General features: G+C 54.6%; 1 protein-coding gene across 1 annotated transcript in view; it reads left to right on the forward strand.

Annotated features, from left to right (window-relative positions):
* The first annotated feature begins 16007 nt into the window (after positions 1-16007).
* Positions 16008-16201, forward strand: part of COL13A1 (collagen type XIII alpha 1 chain) — an 80086-nt gene continuing 79892 nt past the window's right edge. Inside the window, exon 1 of the mRNA XM_086679884.1 lies at positions 16008-16028. The gene's annotated coding sequence lies outside the window, so the exon portion shown is untranslated. The remainder of the gene's footprint in view (positions 16029-16201) is intronic.

Genomic DNA, 16201 nt, shown 5'->3' on the forward strand with positions numbered 1-16201 from the left:
GAGAGACAGAGCATGAATGGGGGAGGGGCAGAGAGAGAGGGAGACACAGAATCGGAAACAGGCTCCAGGCTCTGAGCCATCAGCCCAGAGCCCGACGCGGGGCTCGAACTCACGGACCGCGAGATCGTGACCTGGATGAAGTCGGACGCTTAACCGACTGCGCTACCCAGGCGCCCCCCATGTATTTCTTTATGGCTCCCTGGCCTATACCTGCACACACATGCCTTAACCATGGTCTTATGAGCAAATAACACAGCTAGCTGCTTAACACATAATTGGTGGAGAGACAGAGACAGGCAAATTTTTCACTTGATTATGCCCCTATAAATTAAAGCACTCTGTATTATGACCAAATGTTATCATTTATTAATTACTAATTATGGTATACATTTTAAAAAAAATTTTTTTAAGTTTGTTTATTTTTGAGAGAGAGATGGAGAGAGTGAGTGGGGGAGGGGCAGAGAGAGAAGGAGAAAGAGAGAATCCCAAGCAGGCTCTGCACTGTCAGCACGGAGCCCGACGTGGGGCTCGAACTCACAGACTGTGAGATCATGACCTGACCCGACACCAAGAGTCAAGATGCTCAACTGGCTGAGCCACCCAGGCACTCCTACGCTATATATTTTTAAATGTGTACAATGTAAAGTAAGGTTTAAGAAAAATGGATACCCAGGGCAGTTAAGTACCTAACTGATTGTTAATTTATCCCAGTCACTGCTCAACATAACCCTGCTTTCCCTCCAGGCCCGAGTAAGGTTCAGCCTTCTAACTCAGCTGACATCCGGAGACTGGGGCCTTGGTCATGCTGGTCTTCGGCTCTGGGCTTCCACGCCTGGTAGACGGAGGGCGAGGGATGTAAGCACGCTCGAAGGTGGCATAGCCGAGCCATTCCACACTGGGTTAAAACTCATGCTCAAACACAAGTTCAGTTTCCAGACTCCGTTACGACATCGTGTCTTCACAGCTCCCTAGCTCAGGTGCTAGCCAGCGGACCTACGTGTACTCATTCGTGAATTTGGCAAGGATTTACCGAGCCCACTTTCTGGGCCAGCACTTCTGGGCTGTGGAGTTGGAACACATCAGGCCTGGAGAGCCCCCCAGAGGCTGTGTGTTGTGAGTTGGCAACTTGAGGACCAAATGCAGCTTCCTTTTTGGCTTGCAGACTAGTTTCTCTATTTTCTGAAGCGAATAGGGACATATAGAAACCAGAGGATTTTGAATAAAATCTGCAATCTTTCTTGAATATTTTCAAGATCCAATAACAATGAGTCTGCATCCCAACCTGGCGGTATTTGGTTGGAGCTGACGAGTGGTAACTCCATTTTAGGCACGCAGTCTAGCCCTCAGCACTTTGCCACAGTCTCTATCCTGCCCTATCGCCTGCTTCATTCATTGGTACTTCCTTGGCTCTTTGCAGGCACTGGGGTTTGCAGCATCTAATCTCCCTCAACTCCTCTTGGAGTAGTGGCTAAAAGATAAATGACCACACCCACCAGAAATCTTACGTTCTAGCAAAAAAGACCCGAAAGGAAAGATAGGGAATTAACATCTGTACATAAAAATGAGAACGACAACTAACTGAATATTTGGAGGGCTTGGGAGAGATCCGAGTGTGGTACCACGGCATTGTGGTCAATCAAAGCCGACTGCTTGGAAGAGGTGATGTGCCCCTGCCCTATTTCTGCTGCCACTTTTGCTGGAGAACCGTTCCTGGCAGGGGAGCACCATTTATTTGTTCAATGGCTGACTTCCTCAGCTTCTCACTTCCTGGGAAGGACCTGAGGTGAGGGGTGGGGGTGGGGCAGGAAGTGACTCTCCATGAGAGATATCTCCAGGTCACTCGGGCCGACGTCACTGCTTCTTGGAGATTCCGTCAAAGGTGACAAGTTCAAGTGAGACTCCAGATCCTTATCAAAATAGAGTCTGGACGGGGCGGGGGGAGGGGGGGGAGGGTGGTCAGAGCCACCAGATCTTGATGGGAGCCTCATCCTTGATTCCTTGGTTGACCTCCACTCTGACTACCTGGGGGTGATTTGATGGAGAGCCTCTCCCCAACCCCCTGCCCACTGCCCTCATCTGCGCTCGGGCAGCTGGACCCCTCTGCCCTGAGCCTGAGGCTGTTCCGGGAAACCAGCCAGAAAACAATGCCTGCCGCCCCTCTTCCTGAATCTGCAGAATTGGTCCTGTAATCTCCACCCCCAAGACCTACCCTCCAGATTTCCTTACTCAGGACTTCTGATTCTGACCCCAACTTGGAAGTGTCAGGGGCCCAAGGAAGCAAGAAAATGCGTACGTAATTCGTCCCACTAGTTCAGAGCTGGTGACTTTAACCTGTACTATTTTGGTCAAATGGTCACCTGACTCCATGCTGCTCTGCTTATCTCCACACCCTCTGACCCCTGCCTGTTTGTTCTCCGTGGTTTCCGGGGTTTTGGGGGCGCGTCTGAGAGGCAGTGAGTGCGACCAAGAGACTAACAGCCTGGGCCCTGGAGTCAGCGTGCTGCAGCCTGTGACCCCAAGCAGGAGATACTGTGCCTCAGTGTTCTCGTCTGTAAAATGAGAGTGATGCAGGTGTCCATCTGATAAGGCTTAGTTAGGGTTGAATATGATAATAGCCCTAAAACGTTAAGAACAGAGGTCTCATCTACTGAGTGCTTACTCCAAGCCAGGAATGCTGCTAAACCCTTTACCAGAAGTCTCTCATTTGCTCCTTGAACTCCAATGAGGTTGGCCCTCCCATTACCCCGTTTTACAGAAAAGGACACTGGACCTCAGAGAAGTTAAGCAACTTGCTCAAGGTCACCCAGCTCACAAAGAGCACACTTGGGATTTGAGCCAGTGGCCGTTTGTCTCCAAAACCGATGCTCTTACCCACCGTTCTGGGAGGGAGACCAGTTTGATAAGCAAAAGACCCAAGGTGTCAAGTCAGGCTTCTGTTCCATCACTTCTAAGCAAAAGAAGGAACAGAGAAACCATGAGACCATGTGTGAGTGTGGCTGGGCCTAGTTCCCCCTCAGATGCGCATCGTCTGGGTGGCGCTGGCAATCAGTCCTCAGTGGGAGGGCTCGGGGAGCTGGACTTGAGAGATGACAGTGGTCTGACATAAGCCCGTGGGTGAGGTCGCGACGTTCTCAAAGGGACTAGAAACGACCTACTGCCGATTATCTTTCTCTACCGTCTGCCCTTCTGGCCCCATCATCTAAGTTCTGTTGACCCTTACTTGCTTCTACAGTTGAAGCAATAAATGCGGAAGTTAAAAAGAAAAGCGTTAGGGGTTCCTGGGTGGCTCAGTCAGTTAAGCATCCGACTTCAGCTCAGGTCACGATCTCGCGGTTCGTGGGTTCGAGCCCCGAGTCGGGCTCTGTCCAGCTCAGAGCCTGGAGCCTGCTTCAGATTCTGTGTCTCCCTCTCTCTGTGCCCCTCCCCCGCTCACGGTCTGTCTCTCAAAAATAAATAACCATTTAAAAAAATATTTTAGGGGCGCGCCTGGGTGGCGCAGTCGGTTAAGCGTCCGACTTCAGCCAGGTCACGATCTCGCGGTCCGTGAGTTCGAGCCCCGCGTCGGGCACTGGGCTGATGGCTCAGAGCCTGGAGCCTGTTTCCGATTCTGTGTCTCCCTCTCTCTCTGCCCCTCCCCCGTTCATGCTCTGTCTCTCTCTGTCCCAAAAATAAATAAATGTTAAAAAAATAAATAAATAAATATTTTAAAAAAAGAAAAGAAAAGGATAATGCCCTTTCCCCAGGAGGTTAAGATAAGACCTACAGAGCCTGTGGCCTGTCCTGGGCCTCTGAGGGAAGCTCCTGTCCTATGTGGGGGCAGGAGGGGGAGTCCTTCACAAGGGTCCTGGCCCCCCCATGGGGGGTCTGGCCAGGACCGCGAGCCCTGTCTGGCCCCCCGCTCCTCTCCTTCCAGCAGTGGCCTGGTGGGGCCCTGCCAGGGGAGCGGTGACGTTTGAGCTGCCCCAAGCAGGGCCTTCCACGGGAACATCGGATACAGTGGCAAGATCCGGTGTCAGGAAGAAGGACCAGGGTCAGAGGTGTGGTGCCTCGGAGGCTTATCCTCCTGCGGGGACCCACGTGACACCCCAGGGAAGAAAGTAAGCCCTGGCTCGGGGCTGGGAGTGGAGGTGGAGGGTCTTGTGAGGACCCTGGCCCTGCGGTGCAGGCCGATCCTCACCAGGCCGTGGGCAGCATGTCCCCTGCCTGTACCTTGGTTCGCCACCCCGAAGGGGGCTGCTTTTACCTGCTACCAGCTCTCAGGGGTGTGTGTGTGTGTGTGTGTGTGTGTGTGTGTGTGTGTATCAAAGGAGGAAAGGTGAAACAAGAGCCTGGAGAAGGCAAAATCCAGCCACATAGCACGACGGGCAGGAGCTCCCCAGGGAGTGGGCAAGCCAGACCCACAGCACATCTAGGCCTAATCTGGATGGCACTCAGGGCTTAGGGCTGAAGCGGGGGCACAGCGCGGGGACCCCGGTCTGATTTGGGTTTCTGGGCTCGGTCTCGGAGGTCTGCGGGAGGCAGTAGGTAAGGTGACGGCAGGCGGCCTGCGCCGGAGGGAGAAGCTGGCCGGAAGCTCAAGCCCGGAGACGGAGCGTCGGGGGTGGGGGTAGGGGGGGAGTCACTTGGGGTGGGGAGGCATCTCCTGAACTAGAGAGGAAGTCCCCCAAGAACAGCGACAGTGTCTGACTCTTAGCACCCCCGGCACAGCTGGCCACGGGGCTGGCGTTGAGCAGCTGTCTGCGATAACAAACATTTGTGCAGCGAGCACGGTGGGGACGCGGCTCCGGTGAGCCAGGGCATACTTTCCCTTCACCCTCCTCGTACTGCGCTCGGGCTGCCCTCAAGCCTCTGCCTGTGCGGAGGGCGGGAAGACCAACCGGGCCTAACTCAGCCACTTCCTGCCCTTGCCAAGCCTTCCCGGCGCCCTGCTCTCTCGGGCTCCCAGCATCGCAGCTGTGGTTGCACTGTTGTGGACGGGGACACAAGTGTGGCCGGGGGCCAGCTCTGGTCTGAACTGTTGTCCCTCCTGCCTGAGACTGAGCACTGCCCTCTGCCCCTGGGCAGGACCCCCACGGCCAGGTCCTCCCTTCTTCCCCTCCCTGCTGCAGCCTGTGGCCACCCTCTCAGCCAACCCCCCAGGGCCTTGGGGCTACTTCCCCGGTGACAGGGGAACAGATCCCCTGTCCCTTGGTGTCCTCAGCCGTGGCTTTCCCCCTTGGCCTGTTCATACTGACCCCACCAGAGCCATCTTCACAAGGGTCCTGGCCCCAGGGACAGGGGCCCCTCGCCCCTTCCTAGTGCTTGGCCTGGGGTTGGCTTCCCTGCAGACATGGGGCCGTGTGGAGAATGGCAGAGACCTGAGGAAAACAGGGATCACGTTGGGAAGGAGGAAGGGAGAACAAATGTGGGGCACACAACCGAGAGAGTCTGCTACCCAGGTGTGCACTCGGTGTCCAGAAGTGCCAGGCGAGGCGCTGAGCCCCCCCTCGTCCCACCACCCTCTGCCTGTCCCCACGCACTCACCAAAGAAGATGGGAAGGAAGGACACGAGAGAGCACAGCCTCCAGATCGAAAGGAAGGGTTTGCCAAGGGCAGAGTGTTCCAGAAACCTCTGGAGTTGGCCTGAGGCCCCGCCAGGGACAAAGGCCACTTCCACGGTGTCTGCAGGAAGGTGGCCACTTGAATTGCCCTCTGATAGCTCCAGATGGGGCAGCATTAGGTCCCGGGGCCCGGGGACTTCCTGGGGCCAGAGCATGAAGTGAACTGGGGGTGGGGGGGGATCTCACTGGCTGCTCCTTTCCCTGCTCAGGCTCCCCACTCCCAATGCCATTCTAGACAGCTGGGTGGGGGTGGGGAAGAGGGCTGCCGTTAATGCTACTCTCTACCCCAAGTGTGCGGCGTGTGTAGGGGTCCTGGAAACCCAGCCTCTCCTCCTCCATCTCGGCTATGCCCCAAGGCTAGACCCAGCTCACCTGAAAAGGCAGAAAAGGACCCTCAGCTTCTCCTACTTGCCTCCCTGTGTCTCAGCCCCCAGGTGGCTCTAGTTCCAAGATGACTAATAGGTTCCATCTCCCATGCCAGTTCCTGCTGATTTATAGTGGTTGTGTTGGAAAGAATTCCGAAGCCTTGTCAAGGCTCATTGGGGAAAGGCTAGCTGTGATTGATTAGCAATGTCTGCAGTGAGTGCGGAAGTAAAGCATGTGGCGTGTGTGATTTTAACTGCTGCCCACTCCTCCCAGGACCTGTGACTCTCCACCAGCCCCAACTGGAAAGGTCTGTGGATGTCTTGTGGCCAAGAGATATCATGGGACAGATCTGAGCTGCACCGTGCTGGGAAATGATTAACAGATGGCTCTTGGGGTGGGGGTGGGGGGGGTGGGGCTGCTTTGTAGCTTTTGCCAATTTCTGTGGTGTGAATACTCCCATAATGGCCAATTTCCAGCTGCCAATGTGAAGTCCCTGAACAGAGTTGGAAAGAGATGCACACGGCCGGCTCTCACAAGGCCGTAGGATGAGCTGGCTTCAGCACAACCCCGTCTGAGTGGTTGTGTACTTTTGGGAAGAGACGGAAAGCCTCCTTCCTCCGCCTCAAAGCTCTGCCAGTAGTAGGCTGCTGTGGGAATAGCACTGGAGTAGGAGTCGGGATCACTTACCTGCCACCACCCACAGTCAAGTTATGTCCCCTCTGAGCCTCAGCGTCCTCATCTGTAAAATGGGAGCTGGGTTGTGGTAGAGCTCAGTGAGCATGCTCCCAGTCATAAAGTTTGACTTGTCAGACACACTCCCAGAGCACGGCACCCGGAGCGTCTGCCCAGAAATCTGCCTTGGCCCTCTCTGTCAAGTCCGTGTTCCTGCCGCGGGGCTGTAAAAGGAGACAGCCTTGTTGTTCATTTTGATGTCATCCTCAAAGGACAGAGGCTGCCTGGAGGCTCCTTCAGTTTCCCTTAACCGGCCATCACGCCCGTCACTGATGAATTTCTCGTAATGGTTTTGGAAGCTACTCGTGTTTCCCTCCTTGGCCACTCCTTAAGACAGAAGGGGCTCCATTTATTTCCCACGCGTGTACCTTCCGCAAGCTTCAGGGACCCCCCCGGTCCTGCAAGGCTACACCAAGCTGTGCTCGTGCCGCGGTGGTGCCGGGAAGATCCGTGTGGGAGGGCCAGCTCAGGCATGCATTAGCTCTGGACCGTGAGCATAGGTCTTAAGCTCTTCCTGGGCCACAGCTTTCTCATCTGTAGAATGGGTAGAAGAAGAATAGTATCTATTTCACTGGGTTGTTGGGCGGACTGAGTGCAATAAAATACATAAAGTACTTTGCATAGTGCCAGGCACAGAGTAAATGCTCAATAAATGAATTATTTGTCCTAACAAGGTCTTGAGTGGAGGTAGAACAGGCCAGCCTTCAGAAGAACGGGATCCCCAAAGCTGGCAAAGCGCCAGGTTGAGGGAAGGCTGCAGCCTCGACATAGGGCCACAGGCGGGACTGTAGGCACACTGGAAGCCCCAAGGCAGGACTGGTCCCTTTAGTCTGGGGCAAGTTTTCTCACCCGCAGCGGAATTGACATTCTTTGCTGTAGGAAGCTGCAGGAGACCAGAAGCAGATTGTTGTAACAATCACAAATGTCTCCAGATATGTCCAACTACCCCCCTGGGGTGCAAAACTGCCCCCCGCTGGAGAAACCCTGCTCCAGCTGGCACGGCATGACCAGCAGGGGTCAGGACCAGGACCTCAGCTGCTGGGAGCACAGCAGTCCCGCAGGATCAGATCATGGCTCATAGGACGTTGAACCTGGGCTCACCCTGTGGCTCTTGGCTTCCCCAGCCAGGACCAGGACTGGACCCAGGGTCTGGGCGGGGCCAAACCCTCCGGAAAGGGGGAGGGGGCTTACCCGCCCACATGAGAAAGGTGTGGGGCTGAGGGCCGGGCTGTGCTATCCCTGATGACTTTCGTGACCACTGGCTGGAGAGCACAGGCTTCTGGGTAAGAGAGACCTGGTTCAAATCTAGGCTCTGCTGGACAGAAATTAAACCTAACACACACACACACACACACACACACACACACACACACCCCAGACACCGCAAGGAGACCACCTTAGGCACCACAGCAGGCACTCAGTAAATGTTGTCGACTGATTAAATGAATGGATCCTGTGGCAAACCTCTGTCCTGAAATCCTTGTGTTCATTTTCTCTTGTCTGGAATTTTGCCAGCTTTCTAACACAGGAAACTGTTGACTTCTCAAGGGGAGGAAATGAGTGATTCATCTCCATATCACTAGAGCTTAGCCTGGGGCCTGGTGGATATTAGGTGCTTAGCTAATGAAGTTTTCCTTCCTCAAAGGGTGATGACTATGCCTTCTCTTTCTGGACAGAGCCACAGCCCGACACAGCAAATGACACATGGCAGGCAACTGTCAAATGTTTGTTGAATGAATGAATGAATGAATGAATGAATATACAAAAAATGGTTGAAGAAAGGCATGACCTAGAACACTACCCCAGGATTCTTCTTAGAAGTTCATTGCTACAGGTCCATTCGAGAGGAGCATTGCTGTTTACTTGAAGTAGGTCAGCCATACCCTGGAGAGGACAGCAGTGTCTTCACAGAGGTGGTGGGTGACAGAAATCAGGCGGGAGGAGGAGGGTCTCTGCCGTGGACCTACCCTGGGAACCTCACCACAGGCTGCTGGGCTCACCCCAGGACCTTGGCACAATCTTCATAATCCTCCCTGCTGCAAAAGGCCCAGGGATGGAGTCAGGTGATTTCCCCCTCCCTCCGGCTATGGTAGCGTGAGCGTGGGATTTATTAGGAAGACCCCTGGCTGGGGAGTCAGGAGACCTGGGTTCTGGCCCCATCCCGATCATCTACCCACACAGTGACTGCCTGGTCACTACCCTCCCTGGGCCTCTGTTTTCCCATCTGTACAATGAGGACTTGGGGTTGCCTTGGGGTGACCCTGTCCTCTGGTGCCTGGGCCGTGGAACAGGTCAGTCGGCATCGGTGTTACTGAGGAATGGCCAAGCGGCCACCTGGGAGGCCCATCTATAACCGCAAGGCACTGCTGGATCTCGCAAAGCCGTAGGCTCCCAAGCCACCTTCTGACTGCTGGGCACCGAATGGAGCACTCGCAGAAGCTGCTGCTCTGAAATCCAGTGCTGGCGGGGGCAGGGCCGCAGTGAGGTTTTCCCAGGGCCTGAAGAGTTCAGGGGAAACACTTAAGGATCGTCACTGACCGGAGAAACATGTCATTTTTATACAACTCCCCTAACGTCTTTCCCTTCCTAAGGTACAGAATCGAGTGACAAACCTGGGTTCTTCCCATTCCTGAAGCCTCGGGTGGGGGAGTGGTGGGCCTGGAAGAGATTGACCCAGCCAGCTTCCCTTGCATAAGAAAAAGGAGCCCAAAACAGAGAGATGGGAGGATCTAAAGAGGGGAGACAGAGGCTGAAAAAAAGCTGGGCATGCGGCTGAGGGAGAGGTGTGGAGAGGGGCACTGTAGTGAAGGGCCTGGGTGGAGTAGCTCTGACTTGCTGTGACTCAGTTTCTTTATCTGCCAAGTGGGGGTAATAGAACCTTCTCCATAATGGGGAACACTTAGAATTGTGCCTGGCACCGAGGGAGGACCATGGAGGCGTGTGCCGTGATGATGGCAGTGAGGGTGATATAAAAACTCCTGGGGCGCCTGGGTGGCTCAGTCGGTTGAGCGTCCGGCTTCTGCTCAGGTCACGATCTCACAGTTTGTGAGTTCGAGCCCCGCTTCGGGCTCAGTGCTGACAGCTCAGAGTCTGGAGCCTGCTTCGAATTCTGTGTCTCCCTCTCTCTCTCTGCTCCTCCCCGCTTGTGCTCTGTCTCTCTCTCTCTCCTTCAAAAATAAATAAAAACACTAAAAAAAAAAAAAAATTTTTTTTTAAATAAATAAATAAAAATTCCTGAAATCTTTTCTTTTTTTAATTTTTTTTTAATGTTTGCTTATTTTGGGGAGAGAGAGAGACACACACAGAGTGTGAGCAGGGAGGGGCAGAGAGAGGGAGACACAGAATCCAAAGCAGGCTCCACGTGCTGAGCTGTCAGCACAGGGCCCGACGCGGGGCTCAGACTCATGAACCATGAGATCATGACCTGAGCCAAAGTCAGACACTTAACTGACTGAGCCACCCAGGCGCCCCCAAAACTCGCGGAATCTTTAATAGAATTTCTATCCCTCCGGGGTGGACCCAACAAATGGCTCTCCCGGGAGCTGGCTGAGTGCCAGCCTCATCGGGCCCGCCTCATGGGGCATACACATGCAGCAGAAAGCCTGCTAGCAGCGGGCTGGGCCTTCGCCGGAGCCTGCAGCGCTGGGAGCTGGGGCCCTGTCAGGCCCGGAGGGTGCGGGGCATCTGCCCTCCATGTGGCTAAACCATCCCCAAATTGCCGTGTACTGAACTTTGTCACCAGCCTGCTTCTCATGAGAATGCTTCCCCCAGCCGGGAGGCACGGACTTTCCAGCTGGGCTGGCCCCTCTGGCAAACTGCACTCAGGGGATATTTTCAGATTCTGGGTGACATTCCCCTGCCCCTCTGCCTAATAGGTCCCAGACGCTCCCCTCCTCCCTCAGCCTCCCTCCCTCTCGCTGTTCTCAACCACCCCGGCCTGCCTTGGGCCTCTCCGCCCGGTCACTACTCCTCTTGACTTATTATTTTCCTAATTTAAAACATTTTGTTCCTCCTTAACGGGATGGCTTGACAGGGGCCAGCATGAAAGAGGCTGTATCCTCCTGGCCGGACGGAGAGGCAGGCAGATGAAGGCAGAGAGAAGGAAGCCGGCTTTGGGAATGTGAGGAGCAAGGGGAAACTTAAGGAGTCTTTCTTGGCCGAGCATAAAAGACGCAACAGAGTAGCAGCTGTGTTAACGTGGCCAGGTCGCTAGGGGCCCGGCGGACACACCAGGCCCAGCTGCGGATCCCACCGGCCCTGGGGGTCTCATGACTCATGTTCGGCAGACATGCTTTTAGCTCCCTAACTTGCTGCTGCCTCTTCCCCACCTTTCCTCCGCACCCATCCTGCCCCCTCTGTGAATTTGCAATTCTTGGCTGGCATGGGCTATTGCTGAGGCGGGAGGAGGGGGGCCGGACAGGAGAAGGAGACAAGAGATAAGTGCAGAGGGAGGGAGATCCCTGGGCACAGGAGGGCGGGGAGGAGGAGGGAGCGGGCAGCAGACCCAGGAGGGTAGAAACGCCTGACTCACCCGCTTAACAGAAACCAGGCCAGAGAGACATCAGGCAGGGAACCTAGTGAGAAATGTCGTTCGCCCCTGCTGCTTCCTGCTTGTTTTCCCTTGCATTTCATGGGAGCGTGGAGAGGACAAGGAGCCTGCTAATAACCATCATCTCCTGAGGTTCTGTCGCACAGCTGGCCTTTGGCCGTGTTGCCTTGGTGCCCACGGCCCTGTGTCCTGGAAAGCAGCCGCGTACCCAGGTTGGGGCGGGAAGCGAGAGGGGACTATTCTCGGGAAGTTAGGGCCCCAGCCGGGCTGCGCCTGGGGCCCAGACCTCTGGATTTCTCATCCAATAATGCAAATATGGAGATGAAATAAAGGGGGAAGAGATTATATCGGTGAAAGTGGGCCAGGAAAATACAAACTCCAAAGACCAGATGGAATCCCCTCGGCCGAAGAATTTTTGGATGCTGCTTCTAAGGCAGCTCTGCCTGTCCTTCCAGCAGTGACACTGACCCTGGCCTTTTCTCTGTCTCTTTCAGGACCTCCTGTAAGTAACTCCAGCCGCCGCCCGGTCTTGCACATCTGAAAGGCCCTGCTCCCTGCTGGTAACCCGGGCCCCGGGTGGGGGAACCGACAGCCGGCCCCACTGTCTTCCAGGGGCGCCCCTGGATCTTCCTCTGCAGAAGCCTGCGGGGTCCCTCCAGAATGTTGACACAGGGAAGGAGGCCGCCATTTTGCCTTCCAACCACTTCTGCACCTCTCAGGGCGAGACAATGGCGGCTCCGGGGGCAAAGTAGGTCCCAATTTCAATCTGAAAGGCTGGCTTGCCCCATTGTCAGCCCAGCTCCTTTGTCCCCAGAAGAAGCAACTGGACTCAAAGAAGCTCCGGGTATTAGCAAAAAGAAAGAGATAATCTCTTCTCAGTTCTGGTCCTTGAAAGTCTCCTGGCCTTTCGGTAAACAGGCCAGCGCGTGGCTCTGAGCGTGGACTTCTCCTGAGGACGTGCTGTCCACGCTGCTGTGTGGCAGCTCCATTCTGGCCCACTTACCTTGGGCGGGTGGTCGTGGCTGTTGGTGGTGGTGTTTTGATGTAGGGGATCAATTTCAGTGGGCTGGGTTGGGAGACAATACCAGTTCCAGCTTGTCAGGCTTCTTCCCCTGGCGTCGCCCTAAGGCCCAGGGCGGGGCAAGGGAGCCCAGTCATTTCCAGAGAACCTGAGAAGAGCCCAAAGAGACTGGCTCCCCGAAGTAATGGATCCAGAGAATAGGAGCACGTCTGCTTTGAGGGCAGCATCTGATACCTGGACAAAAGGCCCAGAGGTTGCCGGGGGAGCTGGGGATTGGAGTGGAAAGGGCGGAGCCCTCACATCAGATATTTGTCAAGGTTCCCGAAAGCTGCTCTATGCTCACCCTTCCTCAGAGCAGCCACTGCCACACCGGTTTCCCTCTCGGTCTGTCCTGCGAGAACGGCCGGCCCGATTTGCCATTATTTGCTATTCCGTCGGGTCCCGAAAGGCACATTGAACCCGTGCTGACGGCCCTGCCCCGCTCTCTGACTGCCGGGTTACAGAGGGAGGAAAATCGTGTCAGTCTCTGAAAGCAGGGGGATGATTTATCGTGGCATGTTTTAGATGTCAGATCTCAATTCCTGTCATCAATCTTCCAAAATAAACTCCACCATAGGAAACTTCAACAGACCACCTGCTGGAAATGGGCTGCTTCCCCCCCTCTTCTTTTTGACGAAGCCAAAAAGAGTCCTCACTTCCCCCACTCCTCGGGCCTCCCCACCCCACACCCGGCCCCACGGCTGGGCTGACCTGCCAGCGGCAGCTCTGGGTCCCTGCCCTCACCAGAAAGGCCGCTTTCTGAGAGCCCGTGCCGGCCTCGCCCCCAGACCGTTCCCAGCCAGAGCAGGTGCTCCCACCCCCGGGGGGTCTGCACAGCGTCTGTGTGTGTCTTACACCTTCACTCAACTCTGGTTGAAACCACAAGGAGGAAATGGGAAGCTGGCCAGGGTGGGAATCGCCTCCTAGCCCTGTTCTGTCTGCTTCCTGCAAAGGAAGAATCCTGTTGAGGAAGGCAAGAGATAGGGAGATAGATGGCAGCTGGTCACAAACCTGTCCCCACCCTCTGAGTGTCTCTTTGGAACCCCTCCTGGGGTCGCTCTGGACTCCAGTTGGAAGACCCAGGCTCCTGTGGGCACGGGATGGCCAGTGCCCGGAGAACACAACCACGGAGGATGGATTTAAGTAGCAGCACGAGTCACTTAATGGTAGAAACCTTGTAGTTACCTCTACTCCACTCTTTGTGTCCATGGCAGACATTGCTAATCAATCAGGAGGCTTCTTAACATAATGCTTGACTCAGTTACTACCAATCCACTGGAGTCTGCACTCAAGCTGACACCTGCTGGCCATGCCTGCTGTGGATTTCAGAGAGAACTTCTTAATGGAGACTGTGAGATCGAAACAGATGACAGAGGGAAGTAGGGAGGTGTCTTTCTCCAGAGAAATACAGGGAAATATGTGATGGCCAGCTGCTACCCTGACTGAAGGTGATCCTTGCTGAAATACTAGCTAACACTTAGTACACGTTTGTAAGGAGGCAGCCTAATATAGTGATTACAAGCATGGACTGTGGCACCAGACTGCCTGGGTCCAAATCCTGGCTCTTCTAATCGTGTAACCTCGGGCAAGCTGCTTCACCTCTCTGTGCTTTGCTTTCCCCATCTGTAAAATGGGGATAGTAATAGTATGTGACTCTTCTAGGAATTGTGAGGAATATATATGTAATTGTACGCGCGTGTGTGAGTGTGTGTGTGTGTGTGTGTATTTTCTTCCAGTTAGAATATATTAACGCATCTAAATCCTTGGTGATCCACAAAGATTCCAAGAAGCTGTTAATTTTAAGGGGGAAATGATTATTCTGTGAGCTTTCATTAATTTATTTATTATTTCATACATTTCCACCCACCTTACTCTAAAAACTATTTCAGGGTGATTTACAAACCGGACACGGAAATAGTGGAGGAGGGTGGAGAGCAGAGGCTCAAGCTCAGTGAACACATGGGGACAGGCCCTGCGCCCGTGCGTGCCATTACCCAGCATTCCCCAGGGACTCCCTGACCGGGCCCCACCTTGGTTCTCTAGGAGGGAGTCACTGCCCCACCGCCTCCGGGATGTCCTCAGGAGCAAGGGCCGGAGCAGGTGACTTACTCCCAGTGTTGCCTGGGTTTGTCCGAGCCCTGCAGCAGAAGGATTCGTCTTCCAGTGAGCACCCTGAGACCCACCCCAGGTCATGCTTTGGGCTTTGCGTGAAGAGCAGGATGTCTAGAAGGAGAGAACCCACATCTGGTAGCTAAGTCTCGGCAGGGAGAAACCGAAGCCAGCTCCACGTACCTCCTGCCTGTGCTCTTCTCTAATTGTCGTAATCGCCAGCATTTATTTAGCACTGTTGTGTGCCAGCCCCTGTGCTATACATACATTATCTCATTTAATCCTAAGAAGTAGCTATAATTGTTCTCCCATTTACAAGGTGAGGAAACTGAGACCCAGGGAGGCCCGGCAGCTCGCTTATGGCACCGCCCGCGACGTGGCAGAACCGGGATTTGAGCACAGACAGGCTGACTCCGGAACCCATGTTTGTGACTCAGTCCTATTGTCTCTGTTACCGTCTCTCCTGGACTCCGTGTCCCAGCCATGCCAGGGCCGCCTTTCAGTTCCAGAAGCCCTCTCCAGGTGTTTCCTTCCCTTTACAAGGTGCTACGTGATGCCCCGAGAGCGCTACTTGAGCAGTTTCTCTGCCACCTTCTTGTAGCAGACCCATCTGGAAGCTGAGTGCCAGAACAAAAAAGACATGATTTTCTTGGAATTTGCTTCGTTCCTAAGCTCTGCATATTGCTACTATGGCAATTATTAGCACTAATATACATGTTGTCGAATGTCTCCCGCTTTTCAGTGGGATTTCGGATCTATTACATGAGCCTTTAGTCTATGCCCCGAATTGTGCTAGACAGGAGCACTAGGAAAATAGGAATAAAGGGTTTGAGAAGGACACCGATGTGGTCCGTGAGGACAGGCTCCTGGAGCCACACGGGGTCCCGTGTATGAGGGGGACCAGGTTCCTGCCTCATGCCCTGCCCCGGCTCATCATGGAGAGGTCTGATGCTGGTTGGAGGCATCAGAGGAAGGAAGTCCTGCCTCCTCCGCCATCCCAACAGAGGGGAAGAGGCCCCCCAGGGTGCCGCCCCTCTCCCACCCCCTCGCTCCCTGGTCATGCTCCCTGGAGCCAGAAGATGCATCTCCTGGTGGACCGGCTTCGTCGGAGCAGGCATCTGACTTCTTCTGTGTGGTAGAACGGGGAAGAACGAGCCCCGACCCCCTCGGGCCCTTTCCCAGGCCAGAGCCGGCACGCAGGCCTGGCTGACAGCATATCGCACTGGCTGAGACCAAAAGGCTCAAAGGAAGGGGATGTGGTGGTGAGGCCCACAGCCTTAATGATCCTTGAGTGATGAGAGGCAGAGACACGGGAGGTGACATCCGTGTCTTTCTTTTCCTTGCACCTACCCTGGGCCTGGAGGAGACCTCTATGAATGAGTGAATGAATGAATGAATGAATGAATACGAGAACTGAAAGGAAGCTTAGTAATCAAGGCCCTACCTTCATTTTGTTCATAAAATAACAGAGGTTCCTAGAGCACGAGTGACGTCAAGGTCACACAGCTGGCTGGGCAGGGTGGAATGCTTAGGTATTACTATCCCTTGACCTTTGTAAACCTCACTCTTTCCCGCTTTATTTCAGGGTCCCGCTGGAAGACCCGGCCTCCCAGTAAGTAGTTTGCATTTCTTCCTTCCTTTGTGTCTCTCTTGCCTGCTCTCCTCCACTAAGGGCTGGCTAGGTTGGGTGGTTGCTTTCCTCCAGGCGTATCTGGGTGAGAGTCCAGTACCTCTAAACTCGAAAACTTCTCCTGGGGCCCCAAGCAGGCAGATGACAGCATGAAG

The sequence above is a fragment of the Puma concolor genome, chromosome D2 (assembly GCF_028749965.1).
Source record: "Puma concolor isolate L17-30 chromosome D2, mPumCon1.1.hap2, whole genome shotgun sequence".
In the NCBI taxonomy this organism is placed as follows: Eukaryota; Metazoa; Chordata; class Mammalia; order Carnivora; family Felidae; genus Puma; species Puma concolor.